Genomic DNA, 19277 nt, shown 5'->3' with positions numbered 1-19277 from the left:
CAACAGATTTAGTGTGTGGTGCTGGAAAAGCATAGCAGGTCAGGCAGCACCCAAGGAGCAGGAGAATCTATGTTTTGGGCAACAGCCCTTCATCAGGAATGAGGATCAAGTGCTGGTCTGAAATTAGAATAGTGAGGTGCTTGTTTTTGTCTGGCATAGACTTTGAGCTGAACAGCCTTTTTCTGTGCTGTAAATCTATGTTGCAATCACCATTCTTCAATATGTCTGTCCCACCGGTAGGTCAGAGGTGACAGCACAATGGTATACAGTCCGGAGGGAGTTGCCCTAGGAATCCTCAACATTGACCATAAAAGTCTCATAGCACAAGGGTGATCTCAATCAAGGAAATATCCTGCTGATCACCACATACTACATGCCCTTGGCCAAAGAGTCAGCGCTCCTCCACATTGAACATGACTTGGCACGCAGAATGCCCACCATTGAGTGGCTCAGCATCAGTACCACTGATCAAGCTACTTGTGTCCTAAATTACACTGCTTCTAGACTGGGTCTGTGGTAGTGGAGGGAAAAACCAACAAGAGCGAAAGGCATACTCATTCTCACACTCACCAATTTGCCTCCCATTGATGCATCTGTGCACAACAGTATTAGTAAGAGTGACCACTGCACAGTCCTTGCAGAAACAAAGTTCAACTTCACAGTATTGTGTAGTACTGTGCTAAATAGGACTAACTTTGAATGGATCTAGTAACTCAATATTTGGCATTCACAAGGCAGTGTGCAGCAACAAAATCATTTTCCCAACACAATATGCAACCTTGTGGTACAGCATATCCCCCATTCTACTAATACCATCAAGAAAGGAGATCTACCCTGGTTTAAAGAATTTGGCCAAGTTGAGTGACTGGGCAAATGCAGCTATACCTGGATAAGCATGCACTCTCTCCACTACCGATACTCAGCAACAGTGTGTACAAGATGCACTGCAGAAATTTGCCATGGCTCCTCAGACAGCAGATTCCATCCAACAACCACTAATGTCTAAAAGGACAAAAGCAGCAGACTCATGGGAACACCACCGCCTGCAAGTTTCCTTCCAAACCACTCACCATCCTGTCTTGGAATTACATAGTGTTCCTTCAGTGTCATTGGGTCAAAATCCTGGAATTCCCTCCTTAACAGCATTATGGTCTACCTACAGTACATGGATTACAGCAGATTAAGGCAGCTGCTCATCATCTTCTCAATGGCAATTAGGGATGGGCAATATCCAGACCAAAGGCATAGCCATGGGCACACGTATAGGCCCCAGCTATGCCTGTCTCTTTGTTGGCTATGTAGAACAGTTGATCTTCTGTAATTACACCGGCACCACTCCCCACCTCTTCCTCCGCTACATTGATGACTGCATTGGCGCCACCTCGTGCTCCCGCGAGGAGGTTGAGCAATTTATCAACTTCACCAACACATTCCACCCTGACCTTAAATTTACCTGGACTATCTCTGACACCTCGCTCCCCTTCCTGGACCTCTCCATCTCCATTAGTGACGACTGACTTGACACTGACATTTTTTACAAACCCACCGACTCCCATAGCTACCTGGATTACACCTCTTCCCACCCTATCTCTTGCAAAAATGCCATCCCGTATTCCCAATTTCTCCGCCTCCGCCGTATCTGCTCCCAGGAGGACCAGTTCCACCATAGGACACACCAGATGGCCTCCTTCTTTAGAGACCGCAATTTCCCTTCCCACGTGGTTAAAGATGCCCTCCAACGCATCTCGTCCACATCCCGCACCTCCGCCCTCAGACCCCACCCCTCCAACCGTAACAAGGACAGAACGCCCCTGGTGCTCACCTTTCACCCTACAAACCTTCGCATCAACCAAATCATCCGCCGACATTTCCGCCACCTCCAAAAAGACCCCACCACCAGGGATATATTTCCCTCCCCGCCTTCCGCAAAGACCGTTCCCTCCGTGACTACCTGGTCAGGTCCACACCCCCCTATGACCCACCCTCCCATCCTGGCACTTTCCCCTGCCACCGCAGGAACTGTAAAACCTGTGCCCACACCTCCTCCCTCACCTCTATCCAAGGCCCTAAAGGAGCCTTCCACATCCATCAAAGTTTCACCTGCACATCCACCAATATCACTTATTGTATCCGTTGCTCCCGATGTGGTCTCCTCTACATTGGGGAGACTGGGCGCCTCCTAGCAGAGCGCTTTAGGGAACATCTCCGAGACACCCGCACCAATCAACCAAACCGCCCCGTGGCTCAACATTTCAACTCCCCCTCCCACTCTGCCGAGGACATGGAGGTCCTGGGCCTCCTTCACCGCCGCTCCCTCACCACCAGACGCCTGGAGGAAGAACGCCTCATCTTCCGCCTCGGAACACTTCAACCCCAGGGCATCAATGTGGACTTCAACAGCTTCCTCATTTCCCCTTCCCCCACCTCATCCTAGTTTCAAACTTCCAGCTCAGTTACTGTCTCCTTGACTTGTCCGACCTGCCTATCTTCTTTTCCACCTATCCACTCCACCCTCTCCTCCTTGACCTATCACCTTCATCTCCTCCCCCACTCACCCATTGTACTCTATGCTACTCTCTCCCCACCCCCACCCTCCTCTAGCTTATCTCTCCACGCTTCAGGCTCACTGCCTTTATTCGTGATGAAGGGCTTTTGCCCGAAACGTCGATTTCGCTGCTCGTTGGATGCTGCCTGAACTGCTGTGCTCTTCCAGCACCACTAATCCAATAATTGTGTCTCCAGCCAGTGATACCCACATCCCGTTCATGAGCTTTTAAAAGTGTTTTAAAAGTCATTTCTTATATTTATAGTGTACTCCAATGCAACATTGGAGACACGTAGGAAAATTCTTCAAATTGGAGAAGATACATGACTACATCTCTATCAAATTGGGGAAGATGCAAAGTGGAGATCTTATGGCCAACTAAGGGGGCAAATGACACTACCTCAACAATGCAGTGCTCCCACAGCACTGGAGTGACACAGTGACTAGGCATTTAAAATTCCTTTTTTATTTAGACAGTCCCTGGAGACTGAGGGTGACTTGTTTCCATTCTGGTTCAAGGAGTTTTGAGATGACTGACAAGTCCTTTGCACAATGTGCCAACTCTGCCATGGGCAGGGCAAGTGGTGTTTGGAGGGTCAGGTAAATGAGTTTTGGGAGGTTTTGTTGGTTGACACCTCAACTTTGCAGATGTCCCTGACCAAATCTTTTGTGTATGTTTCTTTCAAAAATGAACCTTCACAATGAACCCAGTAACTCTTATGAGTCCGTATGTGGAGATTTCCAGGGATGCCAAGAGGTCATTCCTAATGTCTTAACTTGTCCTAATAGTCTCTTGCCATGATCACGTTCTGAACAAAACAGATGTCAAACAGGGTGCTAACCACTCAAGCACAATGGAGCTAAGTATCCTTGAATCCACAACATTTTAACTGAGGTGACAAAGATAGCACTGAACCACAACTGACAAGGACTGCTAGAGCAGTCAGTCTTAAAATGCATACACAAACATTGAATTTGAATTCCAAGTGCTTCCAGTGTATTGCTTTGCTGACTGATACAATATATTGCATAGAATGTACAGTGCAGAAACCAGCCATTCAGGCAAACTCATTCCTATTTGCATTTATGCTCCATACAAACCTACTCATTGCTTTGGTCTTTCCTTATCAAACCAGAACAGCAAGTTTCCATTTCTGCTGTTTGCCGATAACACGCGGAGGAGCTGCCACTTTCAACTATGTTGTATCATTCGATCACATTGAAGAGGAATTGTCAACGAAAGATGAAAGTGGAGAATATACTGTTAAATCCCCATCCTTTTTAAGAAAAAAAGTAGCTAATGAAACTGGCTGGTCTCACAGCCTTTGCATATGCATATTGAATGTACAGTACAAATTCCCTGGCTAAGTCATGTTTTTTGTAGCATAACCACTCCTGCAGATACACTCAACTATCCTGTGCCTTCTTTTTAAATGCTTGCTCCCCATCATTGTTCTGAATGGTTGTCTTCGTGCTTATAGTACTCTCAAACAAATCTTTATTTTCAATTTGGACTCTAGCCAGGCTACTCTTGGAGAACATCATATTCAAGTACAATTTTGTCCAACACCGACATAAATAGCCATGCACTTTCTTAGACATGCTTAGGTGGCTACATTCCTACAGCAGGTGTGGCAAATGCCAGTTATAATACCTCCTTATTAACTTATGAGGTAGTTAAACACATAACTAGATGCATTAGTTCAATACTGAACCCAGCAGTACTTTTCCACCAATTCCACTACCGAACAGCCCAAATGGCCTCCTTCTTCAAAGACCAAAAATGTCCCCTCCGATGTGGTCGACGATGCTCTCCACTGCATCACCTCCACTTCCCACACCTCTGCCCTTGAACCCCACCCCTCCAATTGCCACCAGGACAGAACCCCACTGATCCTCACCTTCCACCCACCAACCTCCGGATACATTGTATCATCCTCTGTCATTTCCGACACCTCCAAACAGACCCCACCACCAGTGATATATTTCCCTCCCCACCCCTATCAGCGTTCCGGAGAGACCACACCCTCCGTGACTCCCTTGTCAAGTCCACACCCCCCACCAACCCAACCTCCATTCCAGGCACCTTCTCTTGCAACCACAAGAAGTGCAAAACTTGCGTCCACACCTTCCTCCAAGGCCCCAATGGATCCTTCCATATTAATCGTAAATTCACGTGCACCTCCACACACATTTACTGTATCCGCTGCACCCGACGTGGTCTCCTCTACATTGGGGAGGCAGGCCGCTTACTTGCGGAACGTCCCAGGGAACACCTCTGGGATACCCGCACCAACCAATCCAACCGCCCCGTGGCTGAACACTAACTCCCCCTCCCACTCCGCCAAGGGCATGCAGGTCCTTGGCCGCCTCCATCGCCAGACCCTGGCCACACGATGCCTGGAGGAAGAGCGCCTCATCTTCCGCCTAGGAACCCTCCAACCACAAGGGATGAATGTAGATTTCTCCAGCTTCCTCATTTCCCCTCCCCCCACCGTATCTCAGTCCCAATCTCAGATTCAGCACCGCCCTCTTGACCTGCAATCTTCTTCCCAACCTCTCCGCCCCCACCCCCTCTCCGGCCTCTCACCCTCACCTCCTTCCACCTATCGTATTCCCTGTGTCCCCACCCCCCCCCTTTATCTCAGCCCGCTTGGCACACCAGCCTCATTCCTGAAGAAGAGCTTATGCTCCAAACATCTATTCTCCTGCTCCTCAGATGCTGCCTGGCCTGCTGCGCTTTTCCAGCACCACACTTTTCAACTCTGGTCTCCACCATCTGCGGTCCTCACTTTCTCCTAGCAACAGTACTTTTGCCAATTTGACTAGAGAACTATTCTGGGTTCATCGTTTTAGTTTACCAAACAGCAAGTAGTTTACCTGTACTGCTAAATTTGAGGACATCAGCCTCTGAGACTATCTTAATTAACAATTGCAATAGGGGATATTCAAATGCAATACAGCTGCATCATAAAACACCTTTCAAACAAAAATACATTGCAGAAATAGCCCAATTTTTAGACATGATGAATGTTATTCATAAGCTGTTTTGTTTAATTCAATTACAAATATATTTCCTGATTCCATTCTGTTTTGATACTTAGAGGCAACTATCTGACAAAATACTGACTTCAAAGACAAATTAACAGAACACAAAGCTTCACCATCCTTCAGATGGCTATTAAATACCATTAAGCTGGTACTTTTTGGTAGTTCTTTGTCAATCTAAAGCCATCAGACAAATCAAATTTCACAAGATGAATGTTTTCAGATTTGTTCAAGTAGCAGGTTTAAATTCAAACTTTTATGGCAACCTCCTTCTCTTACAAACTCTCTCAGCTGTTGTCAGGATTTATTTCTTAGTCCTCAACATTAGGAATGATACTTAATTTCATGACACTTGGGAGACAGTGCATTTTTAAGATCAGTGGTTGAAACAGCTTCCCTTTTAGTCCTTGGCTACATGGATTTCTCTTTTGAGCTAGATTTTAGACAGTGGTAACTGGATCCACAAAAACTATGCATTGGATCTGTTCCATTGAGGTTTACTAACAATGTTACATTCTCAGGTTATAAGAATTTGTAGTTTAATGGAGTCAATTACGAATAAGCAAAATGCAAACCCAGTGTGTTGGAGAGCAGCAGAGGTGAACATTTCCAAAGAATTAGGACCTGAATAAAATCAAACATTCTTAAAATGAGCTAAGAGCCCCATCAGCATGGATGACGGAAAATGCCTTCTAAAGCTAAATCACTAACACCCTCCTACAATACACCAAAAATCATCTTTACTTTTCCAGCACATGTAATCCTGGTCAGATCTCTTCCACCATCCACAACTTAATACTCACTTGATCTATTTTTCTTCCTCCCTCCCTGCTCTTTTTATGTTCCTCCTTATTATCCAAGGCTTTCAGTATCCCAAACCCTCAATCAGCATAAAATGAAAGCACATTATATGTCTGAGAAAGACATTCCAGATCCAGAGGTACTTTAAGATTTCATTCAAACAAAGTTAAATTGAGCTCCTTTTCCTCAAAGTCAGAGTTGAAAAGTCACCATTGCTATCTTTATTGTTGCTGACTTCTCACCAGCTTCACTGATCAATATACAAGTTGAGATTGCGACAGTTCCATGTGCTGTACTTTTATGCCCTCCAAATTGATCCATCATAGGACAAGCCAAACAAGAGACACTCACGAGAATTCCAAGAAGCATAGAATTCCGCTTGGAATGCCATCAACAAACATCAATTTGGACCCCATCTACCACCCTCTGAGAAAAATAACCAGAAATGACATCAGCAATCCTAGGAAATCTGAACACACAAATAGAAAGTGGGACATAAAACCAGCACTTCACCAGAGGCTCACAGATGATGTTTCCAAGTATGGTGACGAAATGTCTAACAAAGAACCTTCCAGCTCAGTGAGCAAACTTACACCTATTTTATCAGTGCCTTTTGGAAATCCATGTGCAACACATCAGCCATATCACCATAAATCCAGTCCATTATGTCACAAAAATCTCTAGTTAGCTAAACACAATTTGCCTTTAACAATTCGGAGTTGGATTTTCCTAATTAATCTACACTTGTCCAAATGACTATTTATTATGTCTCAATTACAGTTTCTAAAACCGTGACACCACTGACAGTTAACTAACCGAACTGTATTTGCTGAGTTTATATTTAAAACCTTTTCTTTCAACAAGGGTGTAATACTTGCAATTTGCCAGTTCTTTGGCAACACATACCTGAGGAGAACGGAAAGATAATTACCAGTGGCTGTACAATTTTCCACCTTATTTTCCTCATATATCCTTAGTATTTTATCAACTTTAGGTACAACCAGCATTTCTTCTACATTTTCTATTCATTTATTAACTAATCCAACTATCTGATCTTTCACAATGATTTTAGCTACATCTTCTTGGTAAAGTCAGATGCCAAAAACTTAATTCATACACCAGCCTCAGCCGCTTTGCACATATTCCCATTTTGATCCCTAATCAATGTTACCCTCCTTTTATTACCCTTTTACCATTTATATGCTTATTGTTATGAGCACTGAGTTTTAGAAGATGTTTTGGTTTTAAAATGGATCCTTTAATTCAAGTTAAACAGAATATTTTGGAAAGGGGGGAAAATGGGAAAGTGATACTAAATGCACGCTTGAAGACAGGCCCATATAACCTGGTTGCCAAGGGGCAAGAACAGCTCAAAGAAATTTCGTGAAATATCAAGTGACAGTTTTCACATTGGGACAGCTGCTTTGAGACAGAGAGACAAGCTAGACACTATTGTGTGAAAGAACAAAGCAGCTGTTGCTGTGAAGAACAGAAGAGAACTGTTTGTATTAAGCACTCGTGTCCTGCTTGGTGATTATGTTCTGTTTGATAGGAAGGGATCAGAGATGTTTGTTCTTTGGAGATTTAAGGAACAGGGAATCAATGAACTTGACTTTGCTGGTGAAAAATCAGATTTGAAAGCCTCAAACTAAGTACAATGACTTTTGAGGAACATTAGAAAATTTGAAAGACAGCAACACTATTTTTGTTTCAAATTTGATTAGCTGTACACTTATAACCAGTCATATTTTCACTCTGGGGAGAAAAGGGAAAAGAATTTGGATCACATTCAGATTTTCAAAAGGCATTTGAGAAGATAAAACACTAGATGTTGTGAAACTTGAAAGGGTTCAGGAAAGATTTACAAGGATGTTGCCAGGGTTGGAGTATTTGAGCTATAGGGAGAGGCTGAACAGGCTGGGGTTGTTTTCCCTGGAGCGTCAGAGATTGAGGGGTGACCTTATAGAGGTTTACAAAATTATGAGGGGCATGGATAGGGTAAATAGACAAAGTATTCTCCCTGGGGTCAGGAAGTCCAGAGCTAGAGGGCATAGGTTTGGGGTGAGAGAGGGAAGATATAAAAGACCTAAGGGGCAACTTTTTCATGCAGAGGGTGGTACAGGTATGGAATGAGCTGCCAGAGGAAGTGGTGGAGGCTGATACAATTGCAAAATTTAAGAAGCTTTTGGATGGGTATTTGAATAGACAATAGGTGCAGGAGTAGGCCATTCTGCCCTTCGAGCCTGCATCACCATTTAATATGATCATGGCTGATCGTCCTTAATCAGTATCCTGTTCCTGCCTTATCTCCATAACCCTTGTTTCCACTATCCTTGAGAGCTCTATCCAACTCTTTCTTAAATGAATTCAGAGACTGGGCCTCCACTGCCCTCTGGGGCAGAGCATTCCACACAGCCACCACTCTCTGGGTGAAGAAGTTTCTCATCATCTCTGTCCTAAATGGTCTACCCCGTATTTTTAAGCTGTGTCCTCTGGTTCGGCACTCACCAAACGGGGGAAACATGTTTCCTGCCTCCAGAGTGTTCAATCCTTTAATAATCTTATGTCTCAATCAGATCCCCTCTCAGCCTTCTAAACTCAAGGGTAAACAAGCCAGTCGCTCCAGTCTTTCAGCGTAAGGTAGTCCCGCCATTTCAGGAATTGACCTCGTCAACCTATGCTGCACTCCCTCAATAGCCAGAATGTCTTTCCTCAAATTTGGAGACCAAAACTGCACACAATATTCCAGGTGTGGTTTCACCAGGGCCCTGTACAGCTGCAGAATAACCTCTTTGCTTCTATACTCAATCCCTCTTGTTATGAAGGCCAGCATGCTATTAGCCTTCTTCACTACCTGCTGTACCTGCATGCTTACCTTCATTGACTGGTGTACAAGAACACCCAGATCTCTCTGTACTGCCCCTTTACCTAAATGATTCCATTTAGGTAGTAATCTGCCTTCCTGTTCTTGCCACCAAAGTGGATAACCATACATTTATCCACATTAAACTGCATCTGCCATGCATCTGACCACTCACCTAACCTGAAGGGCTTTTGCCTGAAACGTCGATTTCGAAGCTAGTTGGATGCTGCCTGAACTGCTGTGCTCTTCCAGCACCACTAATCCAGAATCCGGTTTCCAGTATCTGCAGTCATTGTCTTTACCTCACTCACCTAACCTGTCCAGGTCACCCTGTAATCTCCTAACATCCTCCTCACATTCCACCCAGTACCTAGCTTAGTATCATCAGCAAATTTGCTAATGTTATTACTAATACCATCTTCTATATCATTAATATATATTGTAAAAAGCTGTGGTCTCAGCACTGATCCCACAGTACCCCACTGGTCACTGCCTGCCATTCCGAAATGGAGCCGTTTATCACTACTCTTTGTTTCCTGTCAGCCAACTAACTTTCAATCCAAGTTAGTACTTTGCCCCCAATACCATGTGCCCTAATTTTGCTCACTAACCTCCTATGTGGGACTTTATCAAAAGCTTTCTGAAAATCCAGGTACACTACATCTACTGGATCTCCCTTGTCCATCTTCAGAGTTACATCCTCAAAAAATTCCAAAAGATTAGTCAAGCATGATTTCCCCTTCATAAATCCATGCTGACTCTGACCTATCCTGTTACTACTATCCAGATGTGTCGTAATTTCATCCTTTATAATAGACTCCAGCATCTTTCCCACTACTGAGGTCAGACTAACTGGTCTATAATTTCCTGCTTTCTCTCTCCCACCTTTCTTAAAAAGTGCTACAACATTAGCCACCCTCCAATCCACAGGAACTGATCCCGAATCTAACGAACTCTGGAAAATAATCACCAACGCATCCACGATTTCTCGAGCCACCTCCTTCAGTACCCTGGGATGTAAACCATCAGGCACCAGGGACTTATCAACCTTCAGACCTAACAATCTCTCCAACACCAATTCCTGGCAAATATAAATTCCCTTCAGTTCAGGTCCTTCAGCCACTGTTACCTCAGGGCGATTGCTTGTGTCTTCCCCAGTGAACACAGATCTGAAGTACCAATTCAATCCTTCTGCCATTTCTTTGTTCCCCGTAATATATTCCCCTGTTTCTGTCTTCATGGGCCCAATTTTAGTTCTAACCATTTTTTTGCCTTTCACATACCTAAAAAAACTTTTACTATCTTCCTTTATATTTTTGGCCAGTTTACCTTCGTACCTCATTTTTTCTCTGCGTATTTCTTTCTTAGTAATCCTCTATTGTTCTTTAAAAGCTTCTCAGTCCTCCGTTTTCCCACTTATCTTTGCTACGTTATACCTTTTTTCTCTTTTAATTTTATATTGTTTCTTAACTTCCCTCGTCAGCCACGGCCACCCATGCCTCCTCCTAGGATCTTTCTTCCTTTTTGGAATGAACTGATCCTGCAACTTCTGCATTATACACAGAAATATCAGTCATTGTTCCTCTACTGTCATCCCTGCTAAGGTATTGCACCATTGAACTTTGGCCAGCTCCTCCCTCATAGCTCCATAGTTCCCTTTATTCAACAGAAATATTGTCACTTCCGATTGTACCCTCTCCCTCTCAAATTGCAGATTGAAGCTTATTGTATTATGGTCACTACCTCCCAATGGCTCCTTCACTTCGAGGTCCCTAATCAATTCTGGTTCATTGCACAATACCAGATCCAGAATTGCCTTCTCCCTGGTAGGCTCCAGCACCAGCTGTTCTAAGAATCCATCTCGGAGGCACTCCACAAAGTCTCTTTCTTGAGGTCCAATACCATCCTGATTCTCCCAGTCTACCTGCATGTTGAAATCCCCCATAACAATTGTGATAACATCTTTGCATCAGGCCAATTTCAGCTCCTGTTTCAACTTACATCTGACATCCAGACTACTGTTTGGGGGCCTGTAGATAACTCCCAAGAGGGTCTTTTTACCCTTAGAATTTCTCAGCTCTATCCATACTGACTCTACATCCCCTGATTCTAGGGCCCCCACGCAAGGGACTGAATATCATCCCTTACCAACATGGCCACCCCACCCCCTCTGCCCATCAGAATGTCCTTACGATAGCACGTGTAGCCTTGAATATTCATTTCCCAGGCCCTGTCCACTTGAAGCCACGTCTCAGTTATCCCCACAATATCGTATCTGCCAATTTCCAAAAGAGCCTCAAGCTCATCCATCTTATTTCTAATGCTTCATGCATTCATGTATAGTATTTTAATTTGTTACTGCCCTCACCCTTCCCATCAACTCCTATTTCACTCAACCTTACAGCATGATCCCTTTTTGAGTTTTCGGCTTCATTGATACAGTTGTCTTTCTTGACTTCCCTTGTTCTAACTTTCCCTCAAATTTCCTTATTAAGCATCCAGTTTGTCCCCTCTCCCCCCCCCACTACTTAGTTTAAACGTAGCTGTGTTGCAGTAGCAAACCTGCCTGCCAGAATGCTGGTCCGCAACCTATTAAGGTGCAAACAGTCTCTCTTGTATAATTTATGCTTACCACAAAACATACCCCAGTGATCCAAGAATTTAAATCCTTGCTTTCTGCACCAGTTCCCCAGCCACATGTTCAAGTCCATTCTCTCCCTGATTCTGGCCTCACCAGCCCGAGGAACTGGAAGCAAATTGGAGATAACCACCCTGCTTTTCAGCATTCTTGCTAGTTCTCCGAAGTCCCGCTGTAGTATGTTCCTCCTCTTCTTCCCGACATCATTTGTGCTGACATGTACCACCACCTCTGGCTCTTCACCTTCGTCTTTGAGGATTTCCTGCACTCTGTCTGTGATGTCTTTAACCCTGGCACCAGGAAGGCAACACACCATCCTTAAGTCCTGCCTGCTGCCACAAAAACCCTGGTCAGTTCTTGTCACTATGGAGTCCTCTATGACCACGGCTCTGTGCGATGTCCGACTCTTCCGCTCTGCCTCCACGCCAACTTTTGATTGGCAGACCTGGCCGCCTCGCGGACTGGCAGCGTCATCTGTCTCTACTGTTTCCAAAAGATTCAACTTGTTCCTGACAGGTACTTCCCCCGGGGTCTCTTGCATCTGTCTCCTCTCTGCCTTCCTCATCCTCTGCTCTCTTCTGGTATGGCCGGTGTAATAACTTCACTGAAGGTCTTGTCCAGAATGATCTCGTTCTCTCGGATGAGCCTAAGGTCCTCAAGTTCTTTCATCTGTGCTGCAATATGCTCTATCAGTAGCTGAACGTGCACACACTTTCCACACTTATACGAGCCAGACACACCAGAGTCATTGACCTCCCACATCAAGCACGTAGCACACTGAACCAGCTTGGCAATCATGTCTTCACCCTCTTCAACTGTGGCGTGATCACCTCATTCAACCTCCTTGTCAAAGACTCCTGAGGTAAAGCCTCACTCTTCAATCCACAGGAACTTCCTTGGACCCTCTTTTTGGGGCAAGTCTATGGACTTTTAATTTAGGTTAGAGGAGGAGGGTGGGAGGGAGGCCCTACTTTGTAGGACCTGGGGTCTAGAACACACCCACTCACATAACAATCACTTATCTTCCCGACCGGCTTTGCGCTCCGACTTCACTTCCACCCAGCACCCGCTGTTCTCTGCTGCAAAAAAGAAGGGTTTGGAGGGATATGGGCTGGGTGCTGGCAGGTGAGACTAGATTGGGTTGGAATATCTGGTCGGCATGGACGGGTTGTACTGAAGGGTCTGTTTCCAAGCTGTACATCTCTGACTCAATAAAGACAAATATTAGCATGAATAGAGGATTGGGTAAATTTTAGAAGACATTGAAGGCATTTTTAAAATGGCAACCAAGAATTGACCAAGAATTTAGGACCAAAAGGCAATCTCAGAGAAAAGGGTCACCACCCATTTGACAGGAGGGTGGAATATCTTTTCAGGGGATAGTAAATCTGACTAATTCTTTACCACAGATGGCTCTCAAGGCTAGTTCATTCAGTGTATTCAAGGCTGAGATAGATACATTTTTAACCAGTATGGAAATGAAGAGTTATAGGAAATGGCAGGAAAGTGGAGTTCACAATTATTAGATAGATCATGATCTCACTGAATGGCAGAACTGACTTGGGTCGAATGGATCTGAATCTTCTGGGGTCCATTGGATTGCAATGTGAAGTTGTTTTCCCCTCATTGTGTTCAAATTTCAGTAGCCAATTCAGTGTTTTGTAAATTTTTTTATTCACTCATGGGACATGAGTATTGCTAGCTGGACAGCATTTATTGCTGGTCTGCAATTGCCCTCTAGAAAGTAGTGGTGAGTTTCTTTCTTAAACCACAATAGTCCACGTGCAATAGGTAGATTCAATGCCATGAAAGAGAGAATTCCAGGATTTTGACCCAGCAACGGTGAAGGAACAGTGAAATATTTTAATATCAGCATGGTGAGTGGCTTGGGGGGAAATTTGCAGATGGTGTTTCCACATATCTGCTGCCCTTCTCCTATTGGATGGAAATATAGGTTTGGAATGGTGTCTTGAGCATTTTTGGCAAATTTCTGTATTGCATCTGATAGATAGTATACTCTACGGAGTGTTGATGGGGGAGACTGGATATGGTGCCAATTAGGCATGCTGCTTTTTCCTGGATGGTGTCAAGCTTCTCGAGTGTTGTTGAAGCTGCACTCATCCAGGTAAGTAGGGATGTGCCTTGTAGGTGGTGGGGTGGCTTTGGGGAGTCAGATGGTGAGTTATTTGCTGCAGTATTCCTAGCTTCTGACCTGCTCTTGCAGCCACTGCATTTCAGTGGTGAAGCCAGTTGAGTTTCTGGTCAATGGTAACACCAGGATGTTGATACAGAAATGGTAGTACTATTGAATGTTAAGAGACTCAATCTAACCACTGATTCTTATTAGAGATGGTCATTGCCTGATAAAACAAACAGCACATTTGAGCTATTAGTCCAATAATCCTTCTTCAAACTGCTTCCAACATATTTAAACCTTTCCTTTGAATTTTGATATTTTCTGCACTTAATGTTTGATTATACCCAAGGCACTGAAACAAACTAGATTTAAATACCAATATTTCACTCATTGTTCATATTGTAATGTCTGAAAAACTGTTCCTAACTGTACCACAATGCACAGAATTAAAGGAGTCTGGTTAAAAGTAAAATAATAAGACGGCCGTAATGCAAAACATATTGAAAAGTATTGGAGTGAGCTGCACTAAGAGTCATAAAGGTCTTCTGCACACCCGAAAAAGGCTCTTCTGCCCATCAAGTTTGCACTGCTCAGAAACATAAACCTAATTATTCTCATCCCATTTTCCAGCATTTGATTCATAGCCTTGTATGTCCTGGCATCCCAAGTGTACATCTAAACACTTCTTGAATATCAGGTTTGCTGCCTCTATAACACTTACAGGCAGTGAGTTCCAGACTGTAAACATTTTTACTCTCAACTTCTCTAAACCTGTTGTCCCTTACCTGAAATCTATGGTCTACGATCATTGATTCCTCCACCAGAAGGACAAATTCCTGTCTATGCCCCTTATAATTTTATATATCTTCATCATGTACCCTCCCAGTCTCCTCTGCTCCAAGGAAAACATTCCCAAGTCTATCCAATCTCTCTTCATAACTAAAACGCTCCAGCTCAAACAACATCCTGTTAATTCTTGTCTGCACTGTCTCTAGTGAAGTCACGTCCCTTCTATGATGTGGATTCCAGCACAATATTCTAGCTGTAGCCTAACCAACATTTTCATACAGTTCAGCATAACCTCCCTACTCTTAAACTGTATGCCTCAAATCATATTTCACTAAGTTATTAGAGCTCTTTGAAACAGTAACAAGTAATGCTGATATGAAAATCTGTGGATGTACTTAAAATTTCCCAAATCAACTGATAAGGTACCACATTAAAAGATTATTACTAAACAAAATAAGAGCTCATGATATAAATACAGTGTGTCATAATAACATGAATAGTGGTTTATTTAGCTGACAAGAATCAGAGAGTAGACATAAATACGTCATTTTGGCAAGATGTAACAAGTGGAGTGCTACAGGGATCAGTCCTGGGAGACAGATGGAAAAAGTAAGTTGCAAAGATAACATAAATACACTGTAGGAGATATAGACAGGTTGAGTGTACAAAAATATCAGACAGGTATATTGTGGGAAGTGAATTTATCCACATTGGCAGAAAGAAAGAAAAGCAGCACATTATTTGAACAAAGAGAAATTACAAAACTTTGAAGTACAGAGAGATTTACTGTAGATGTTTTGGTGTATGAATCACAACTACTATGCAGATACAGCAAGTGATAAGGAAGGCAAATGGAATGGTGTGCCATATAATGCAAGCAGAAAGAAATACAAAAAAAAAGAGGAATTTTGCTAATGGTGTAGGAAATGTTAGTGAGATCACATCTAGAGTATTGTGAGCAATCTCATCTCTTTATTTAAGAGAGAACTTAATTACAAATGAAGTGATTCAGAGAAGGTTCACTAGACTGATTTCTGGGATAACGGGAGTGATCTTCAAGGAATGGAGAGACATTAGACCTGTAATTAGAAGTTTAGAAGAACTGGAGGGGAGCTTGTTGAAATGTACAATATACTGAAAGGATGTTTACCATTATGGAAGAGAACAAAACTAAGGGACAGTTTAAAAGTAAGCAGTCTCCTATTTAAGCTGGAGATGAACAGAATTTCTTTCTCAGCGGATCATCAGCCTGTGGAATTCTCTTCACAGTGTAATAAAAACACTAGAGATGGAAGTCTCAAGTATTGAGGAATTTGTGGAGCTTACCCAGCAGCTCACTGAATTTATCAAATTAGCAAATTACATATTCTGATCAAGACAACACTAGGTTTGAACACTAATAATGTGCTGAAGTAGCTGATCTCTGGTTGGTTACTGGTAAGTGCAATATCTGGTTTCAACATCAAAGTAGATTGAGTATCAGGGTTTTGTTAAGTGAGCTATCAGTATCTTGGAGTCAGAGGAATTTGGGAATGCAGTTGAAAGATTTTGGAGGCATAATAATATATATACACATTATATATATAAAATATATATAGGAAAATATATATACAGCCCAGATGCTCAACAGTAAACAGGATCTGGCCCATAACGATAGGGATTTCTTGCTAGACTTTGGCAATATGGAGAGCATTATATCACACAGCATTGTGGAGGATGTGGCCCAGGATAATGGATTCAAACTGCCATCAGATATCAATCAATTTCTCCTAATGTATTCATCTTTGTACCCTCTGGGGTCTTGCCACTATTTTCCATATTGTCAAGTCATTTCTGCCACTATATTTCTGCCTTAACTTGAAGATAAAAAACTACAGTATGTTATTTAAATGGAGAAAAAAATCATAGCCTCTAGGTACTCAAAACATACAATAGAACCACAGAAGTGGAAAATTTAGTGCACTGAAAATATAGTGTTGGGACATACAGTTTCTATGAGGCACCCAATTAGCAATGAAACTTAGACAACATTTCTGTCACGTGCAGAACATCATTTTGGGTTCTTAGCAGCATGTTAGTGTAGAATAGTATTATGATGGCATCATATTTAATCATTGTGGACTCTAGTTTGAAGGATTTGGAGATACCTGGATTTTCTTTTTAGAAAAATATCAAAAGACACTAGAACTTTTTTTTTGAACAAGGCAATTCTTGGACTGCATGGTTTCAGATAATTGTGAGCTTTGTTGCTTGAATTCACTTCAGGAAAAACATCTAAATGATTTAATGATTGTACTTTCTGGTTGTTCTGTTTGAATTGTGTTTTGCAGACTTGGAGATACTTTTGGATTTCAGCTGGTGGGAAAGCCTGCTACAGAGTAATCTGTTGTAGAGTCATATAGCATGAAAACAAACCTTTTGGTCCAACCAATCCATGCTGAACAGAATCCCAAACTAGGTGAATTCAGCATGAAACCTGATTGTCCTCTTTAAGAGCAATTAGAAGACTTTTGAATACTGTATTTTCTGAGTAAACTGTATCTGCCAAGATCCCAGAAGCAACTGCTCATGTTTGGTTACACACCTCTACACATGCCAGAATGTCAGACTGACAGCCATCCAAACATGGAGAAAATGAGGACTGCAGACGCTGGAGATCAAGTAGTGTGTGTGGTACTGGAAAAGCACAGCAAGTCAGGCAGCATCAGAGACAGCCATCAAAACATCTCAATCCTTCTCCCTTTTGACTTCAACAACAAGGACTTATTGACCAAAAGTGTTTTGCCATAGTTAAATTTTGTAGAATTTCTGTGTTAATTTCTGTGTGTTTTGGGTTATTTAGAGTAAATATTCATATTTTTATATTGCCAATTAAGTACATTGATTATCGGTCAAAGCACTGAGTATAGGAGTTAGGAGGTCATGTTGTGGCAGGACATTGGTTGGGTCACTTTTGGAATATTTTGTGCAATTCTGGTCTCCCTCCTATAGGGAAGACGTTGTGAAACTTGAAAGGGTTCAGAAAAGATTTACAAGGATATTGCCACGGTTGGAGAATTTGTGCTATATAAGGAGAGAGTGAGTAGGCTGGGGCTATTTTCCGTGGAGCATCAGAGGTTGAGGGGTGACCTTATAGAGGTTTATAAAATTGTAAGGGGCATACATAGGGTAAATAGACATGATCTTTTCCCTGGGTTGCAGATGTCCAGACCTAGATGACATAGGTTTAGGGTGAGATTTAAACGGGACCTAAGGGCAACTTTTTCACGCAAAGGGTGGTGCCTATCTGGAATGAGCTGCCAGAGAAAGTGTTGCAGGCTGGTAAGTTACAACATTTAAAAAAGCATCTGGATGTGTACATGATTAGGAATGGGTTCGAGGGATAAGGGCTAAGTGCTGGCAAATGGCACTGGATTAATTTAGAGTATCTGGTCAGCATGAACGAGTTGGACCAAAGGGTCTGTTTCCATGCTGTACATCTCTATGACTCTATGACCAGTTTGCTTCTTCATTAAGTATGATTTTATAATAAAAGCAATAATTTTGCATTCATTAAAAGAAACCCATTTGGTATATTTTTACTTTGCCATCTAATATAGAGAAAGCATATAATCTGCCATGTTGGGAACTAGGTAAAACAATTAAATCTATTTTATAAAGCGCACAATATAGTGGGACTAGAAAAAGACAATGGACTTGTTCCGTGTCACAACAATATTATCTCTGTTTATTACAAAGTAGCAGTACAAGATGCCCAGCTCAAATGTTTGAGATGCCTTCCCCTTGCAGCATAATTTGAATTAATTTGGATATCTTGCAGGGCCAAAAGTGGAGGTCGTAGACTCTTTCAAAATAAGTATTTGTAAAAGAGATTTTTTAAAAGTCCATCAGGTATATCTTGACATTTTAAATGAATTAACAGAAAGCTCTAGATCTACAAAAAAAAGATTAAATTCATGTGTCTTGACAAATACCTGAGACAGAATCTATACTAAACAGTTGAAAATCATAAAAGAATTGCAAGACAATAACAGAAAGGTATTCACAAAAGGGAATTTGGAAAATCCATTTTCTCAAGAAAAATCAGTTAAGTTTATTTTAGAAAGAACTAAGTGACATTAATGCTACATCAAAAAGTCAACCATTTTTGCAGATTTGCAGTCTTTTTATTAAAGATACTGCTTGTAACAATCAAACAGTATTAAAATATGTATACAATGCATTAATAATGCCTCATTGGTGTGAAATAATTTTATTGTGTGCTTCAACTAAAATGTGTAAAACTACCAACTGTACTTTAATCGTGCAACTTGAAATATGACACAATTGAAATAAAGCATCTGCGACCCAGCTGCCTGGGTCCCTGCATACATGAAGGTGTGAAAATCTGGCACAGTCCTTCATTATGTAAACTGTTTGACAAACCAGTCTCTTGTGTTATTTGAATGCCATAACT

General features: G+C 42.3%; 1 protein-coding gene and 1 long non-coding RNA gene across 9 annotated transcripts in view; one reads left to right on the top strand and one right to left on the bottom strand.

Annotated features, from left to right (window-relative positions):
* The window catches only part of LOC140491490 (E3 ubiquitin-protein ligase RNF38), a 399192-nt gene that overhangs the window by 117295 nt on the left and 262620 nt on the right, over positions 1-19277 (bottom strand). The window lies entirely within an intron of this gene.
* LOC140491521 (uncharacterized) overlaps positions 1-19277 on the top strand; it is a 36452-nt gene that overhangs the window by 2141 nt on the left and 15034 nt on the right. The window contains exon 2 of one of the 3 annotated variants that reach the window (XR_011963328.1): positions 17152-18383. The exons of the other annotated variants lie outside the window; for them this stretch is intronic. This is a non-coding gene — a long non-coding RNA (uncharacterized lncRNA). Of the gene's footprint in view, positions 1-17151; positions 18384-19277 lie in introns of those variants that run through there. 3 annotated transcript variants of the gene reach the window in all.

This window comes from Chiloscyllium punctatum, chromosome 2 (genome assembly GCF_047496795.1).
Source record: "Chiloscyllium punctatum isolate Juve2018m chromosome 2, sChiPun1.3, whole genome shotgun sequence".
Classification (NCBI taxonomy): domain Eukaryota; kingdom Metazoa; phylum Chordata; class Chondrichthyes; order Orectolobiformes; family Hemiscylliidae; genus Chiloscyllium; species Chiloscyllium punctatum.
The sequence above is the reverse complement of the archived record's forward strand: the minus strand, read 5'-3'. Positions and strand labels throughout refer to the sequence as shown.